This window comes from Rhinolophus hipposideros (assembly GCF_964194185.1).
Source record: "Rhinolophus hipposideros genome assembly, chromosome: 4".
In the NCBI taxonomy this organism is placed as follows: Eukaryota; Metazoa; Chordata; class Mammalia; order Chiroptera; family Rhinolophidae; genus Rhinolophus; species Rhinolophus hipposideros.
In genome coordinates, this window is record NC_138050.1 from 37,865,454 (window position 1) to 37,872,075 (window position 6,622).

Below are 6,622 nucleotides of genomic sequence, written 5' to 3' on the forward strand. Positions count from 1 at the left end.
ACAGGCACACCAAGAGGCCAGCTCACTTATTGCTGATTTTTACAGAGAGAATCCTACATCAGAGAGGAGGTCACATCTCAGAGATCCCTCAGTCCTTCCAAGGCTGGGATCCTTTGACGTACTGTTGACAAAGGATGTTGAGAAATGTCAGAACACAAAGTCTCTTCAGGTGTTTGTACAAGGAATGAGGCAGGTATTTTCACAACACAGCCTTTGCAACTCTTGTTTCTCTTTTCTTCTCCAGATGGTTTCATCTTCTGTATTATGGTTATGTTTGGAAATAGTAGTCAAGCCAAGATATAAACTAAGATGGGAAAGGGTTTAAGGATTGGTTTCATGCCATTACTTAAGGAGTTCAGCTGAGACCAGAACAGGGATTATGCCTGAGAGACCATGAAGAACTTGGGCAGACATAATCAGCTACAGTAGCACCCTTGATTTGGCGTAAGATTGTGCTCATACCTGCTGATCTGGAATTTGTACTTTTTGCCCATTTAACATGAAAGAAGAAAAGGAAAGAAAATAAGCAAATAAAGATAATCAGTAGGAAGGTGATTAAAAGCATTAAGAAAAATCTAACTGAGCAATCAAATTTGCTACAAAAGGCCAGATAAGGGTGTTTGGGTTTGGAGAGAAGTTGTTTTGTTTTTGTCTAAAAGCAAAATAAACAGCCATTACCCAACAAGAATAACAAACCAGAAGAAAATGCCTTCCTCAGGGGAAGATTGCAAGTGAAATGACCCAGAGGATGAAGTCACTGCCAAAGGGCAGACAGGTAGGAAAGTCCTGGGCCTGTTCATTTTCTATTATTGCTGAAGCAAACTCATCCATCATTTGGACAGTGGCTCTTTCATTCTCCAAGGCAAAATCTTCTCCACAATTACTATTGCAGCCACATACAGGCGAGTATAATGTAATATAGGATGTAATATAGGTAGCTTTCCCTCATGAGCTCAGTTCTATCTGATCAGAAATTAAATCAGTATAACCTGAAGAGAACAATTTTTTTTTTTAAAGATTTTATTGGGGAAGGGGAACAGGACTTTATTGGGGAACAGTGTGTACCTCCAGGACTTTTTTCCAAGTCAAGTTGTTGTCCTTTCAGTCTTAGTTTTTAAAGGCACATCTCAGCTCCAGGTCCAGTTGCCGTTGCTAGTTGCAGGGGGCGCAGGCCACCATTCCTTGCGGGACTCGAGGAGTTGAACTGGCAACCTTGTGGTTGAGAGCCCGCTGGCCCATGTGGGAATCCAACCGGCAGCCTTCGGAGTTAGGAGCATGGAGCTCTAACCGCCTGAGCCACCGGGCCGGTCCTGAAGAGAACAATTTAAGAGAAATGTCAAGCACAATTTCCCTATATCCAAACTGAATGCACGTTATAAGAATTTTCTTTGCACAAGGGTTAACATTTCTTAATTGAAGAAATGTTTGTGCAAAAGAGAAAGCCATCTTACATGACAATAAAAATGAACATTTGTTTTTCAAAAATTCAATTTACACCTAAATTCATAAACTACAGTACATGTATAAATTCAGTATATGTTAACTCCAGCTTTAAAGAAAGTCTGAAATGGTTTGGAGTGCTAGAGTTCTATATCTCTCTTTTTCATGTTCAGCTGTTAGTGAAATTTTACATCAGAAATTATTTGGAATTATTCCAACATGTATTGATTAAGGATCCAAGTGCATGTTAGAGAAAAAAGGGGGAAAAGAAGGATTTTAAAAGGTATGTTATCTTTTTACTATTGACTGAGAGAAAAAAAAATCTAGGAGAAAAATACAATTATTTATTTTTCAGCAGGTTAGTGTTTAATGTTGCTGGCCAATTATTCTAACACAAGAGTAAAACGAAGAGTTTCCTCAGGACAGTCTTCTTGTCTTTTTGAGAAAATAATATAAAAGAATCACATCATGTTAATAAAGCAATTATGTGTGCATACAAAATTTAAAATATGTAAGGAATTTTTTAAATAATAGAGTACCTATGAAAGAACCAAATGTTTACTCCAAAAACATCTGAATATTCAGAATTGTGTGAAAAAGAAAACAATCCATAATTGTATCACTTCAAGACACCATTTTTAACATTTTGGTGCATTTCCTTACTGTCTGTGTTAATGTGTTTGATATTTTTAAAACCAAAATCGGGATGACATACTTTAAATTGTATTTTTGTGCAACATATCATGTTGTTAAATAATCTCCAAAAACACTGATTTTAACACTACATAATATTTCATTTAAAAAATATGTATCATGTCGGATAAAGTACAATGTTGGATGTTGGACAAAGTACAATGATGCATTAACTCATAATCCTCAGGAGAGCCCAAGGCATTATTACTATTATTGTTGTTTTTGTTAATATTATCCTTTTTGAAAAAAACACATGGGGAAACTGACGTTAAGGGAGGTTAAGTAACTTGCCCAAAGCCAATAAATTGTGGGGTTATGACTTGAAATGTTTTGGTTCTAACTCTAACGCCAATATTCTTAATGATGAAATAAAATGTCAAGAGTTTTTTTTTTCCTCGTCAGGAGATCAAGTAACTTCCTTCAGAAGCTTCACTGAATAAATCACCATGACAGCTGTATGAACTGCATCTTCCCTCAGAGAGCAAACACTTCTCTCTGTTCAAATTCTTCAATTTCTTTTTCTTGCAGCTCTGCGTTTTCAAAGGGCAATACTGTGCATTTGTCTCTGTGCTTGAGGAACACTATTAGCCTACCTTAAAACTATGTAAGGAGATCCAGAAAACATTATATCTGCTTTTTCGCAGTAATGTTGGATGAGTCATGAACTAAGGCTATATAAACTGTTGCTCTGTATGTTGGCACTTACCATGTATTACATTGTGTTATTTCTCTCATAAGTAAGTCCTGATCCCTTTCTAAATTATAAGCTCCTTCAATATGGTCTATCATTTCTTGCATTTCCAGAGTCCAGCACATGATATTGCAAAATAGTTATTCAATATTTGCTTGCATATACATGATGGTGATTATGTCAAGTGTATCAATAATTGAAATAGTAACTGCTTAACAAACCAGGTCCATTTATCTCCTCTGCTCATGGGGGCACTACACAGCCCAGTCTCCTTTGCACTTTAGTGGGACCATGTTTTGTGACTTAGTTCTGGCCAATAGACTATGGATAAAAAGTAATGTATGTCCTTCTAATTCTGGTCCTTGTTCCCTATAACCTCCCCGCTTTCTCTCTCTCTCTCTCTCTCTCTCTCTCTCTCTCTCTCTCTCTCTCTCTCTCTCTCTCTCACACACACACACACACACACACACACACAATTCATATGGAAGACAGAACAATTAGATGCATAGGTCCATGAATCTCCATGTGGCAGGCTACCTGTGATGTGATGTGATGTGAGCTATTGAGATTGGGGGTGTGTTTTTTTAGCACCTAATATCCTATTGTGTTTATGCTGTATTGAGTTTCACTTATGACTTAGGCACTAGGCCAATATATCCTCTACTATCATGTTTCTCTTCCCTTTGCCCCTACTGTTTCTTCAACCTGAAATTCCCTCCTTCCATGTTTTCTACGAAGTAAAAACCTACATATAACTCAGCTCAAATATCCCTTGTATGAAGCTTTGTTTCATATCACAGGCAGAATATTTTTACTCCACTCTATACGGTTATAGAACTTTATTTCCTTATTTCACTATCATAGGTGACTATTGCTCACTATTGCATCCCTAATCTCAGCCCAATGGTTGGCATTTATTAGCACTCAGTAATACTTGTCAATACATGAATGAATGAATGAGTGGATGAATAAATGAATGAGTGCATTTCATTTCTCCCACAGGTTTGATAAATTCTTTGTGTGTAGGATCATGTCTCATTTATCTTTATAATTCCCAGTGACAGGCACAGAACTCAGCACATGGGAGGCATTAAAAAAAAGTTCATGGGGCTAAAGGGCTATTGATGATGATGGAGAGAGAGGTACAATTTTTTTTTAGAATAGGTATTTATCAGAGTTTTATTATTTCTTCAAATATTTAATAACTTTCACAGATGGGAAATTTATCTTTAAAACCTAAATTCCTTTTGTTGCAATTTCAAGTCTATCACGATTCCTACATACCCTGCAGTCACGGAAGTTTTGAGCAGGAAGAGATTCAGTTCTCATACGCTATTTCTGTCTGACTGAAGTATTTACAGAAGAGATGGTAATGATTCAACTGCTCTAAATCAATACTGCTGCGTTATTTCAGGAAAGACAGCATTTATAGAGTCTGTCTATCATATATTCCTTTTTCCTTGTGGTTTCTATAATTGGTCACAAATTCATATTTGTTTGGAGGTGGAAAAATAGAGATATAATTATCTGGGAGAAATTAGGGAGGTGGCAATCAGTGATGCTGACTGTTACTGAAGGCTCATTAAGTTGTACTATAAATAGAAAACACAAACTATTTTCCAATTATAAAATCAAGAAATATGTTATCATGTGAGTAAGGTGATCAAAATTAGATGGAATTAATTATTAAGATATGGCCATTATGCAAAGTATAAACAATCTAACTTCAGAAAACCTAACAAAGCTTTGGAAATGCCCACCATGGTTGTTAATTGTGCTGAACAGCCCCAAATTATGCCCTGAAAGGTAAAAATATATATTTATTGCCAAATATTATACAAAAATCGAAAGCATTTACATTTTAATTTTATTAATATAGTTTATATTCCAGTATATTTTGCTTATAAGTTTAAACAATAAGGAAGATGTACAGAAAAAAGAAAAAAGACCCTTTTCACAACCTTCTTCCCACCCCAACTGCACTCTCCTTTCGCCAAGTGGTCTCTGTTAAGGGTGTGCATTATTTCTTTAGAGTTCTGTGCAATTGTCAACATGTATTTGCCAATATGGATATGATGGAGGGCAGTTTTTATATAAATATTATCATATTGCACATATCACCCTACAACTTGTTTCATTTATTCAACAATTGTCTCGAAAACACTTTTAAACCCAAACACATAGATTTGCCTCATTTTCTTTAACTGCTACTATGACATCCATTACGTGATTTCCTGTTTTATTTAACCATTTATTTCCCCCCTTTCTTCCGCCTCTTCCCCCCAACCCCCACACTCCAGGTTCAACCCATTGTTTCTCAATCTAGTTGTGTAGGACACAGCTCCCTGGCCCATGCTGGTATTATGAGCCGTGTGCTCCCAGCTGAGGCAATCGTTCACCAGTCATAGGTTGGCCATGACAGCCCACGCCAACCTCTGGATGCTGATGGCAGCCCAGCTCAAGGGATAGGTGTTGTTCACAATCTTAGCTGTAGAGGACGCAGCTCACTGGCCCATGTAGGAATCCAAGCAGCAACCTTGTCGTTAGGAGCATGGCTCTCCAACCACCTGAGCCACAGGGCTGACCCAACCATTTCTTTATTGATAGAGATTTACACTATTTCTGAATTTATTATTATGAAATGCTATAAAAAATCATCGCATGATTTTCTGTTAATGCTCATGTATGAGTATATCTGCAGGTTGGAAAGTAAAAAGTGGAATATCTGTATAGTACATTTAAAAATTTATTAGATGGTACTCAATGACCTTCCACAAAAACTCCACCTATTTATTTACTGGCCCAACTACAGTGTCTTACAGTGCTCCTTGTCAATTCTGAACATTAAAAATCTTGATAATTTTTTGCCAATTTTCTAGATTAAAAATGTCACTGTTCTTTTAATTTGTATTTTCCTAATTGTTAAGGAGGTAGAACAACTTTTGTGCTTCATAGTTCTTTTGTGAGTTTCCTATTCGTTTCATTGCCTCTGATTTCCCTGGGGACAGTGAAGTAGGGCTTTGGTCTGCATTGGATGCTATCAGGAAGAGAGGATCATTCTATGATTGGATTTCTGAATATATCTATGGAGAGGGAAAGACTAGAGTGAGAGTAAAACTGTAACTGATAAAGAAGCAGCAGTTCCCTGGATTAGCCAGGTAAGGCGATGTTGGTATCTTTTAGGTTTGGACAATGTTTATGTGTAGGACTGTGTTAAGAGAGCATTAGAAAGCAGTCTTGGTTTTGTTTTGTTTTGTTGTCTTTCGAGGCCTAGTGGTCACACAGTGGCCTTATCTGAGGTTGATGTTCTGTGAAATTGTTTATGTGTAAGAGGAGAATACCAGGCTCAGCTTCAAGTGCAGGGCCAGCTGCTGGCAACACCAGGGCCTGACCCTGAGCATCAGGCTGTCTCCTCATGGCAGAAGCTACTTTTCTCTTTCTCAGAGGAAACCAGGAGAGTGTAATATCATCAAAACCAAGTGATCAAAATGATTCAAGAAGGGAAGAGTGATCAAACTTAACAACACCAAGAGGCCTGGTTAGATGGAATTGAGAAGTTCCTATTGGACTTGTCAATATTGAGTTATCTGGAGACTTTGACACAACTATGGAAAGTTAACTGGATGAAGACTTTTTAAAAATCTGAGTTCGTTGGCACTTGTATTTGTTTTTTGTTTAATTTGTAGACAAAGACTTACAGACAGGTACAAAAATAAATCCTCTTTTGCAACCCAGGACTCATAGTTCAGTATGAGTTTTGATACATATAAGAAGGAACACGATAAAAAAAAAAAATCT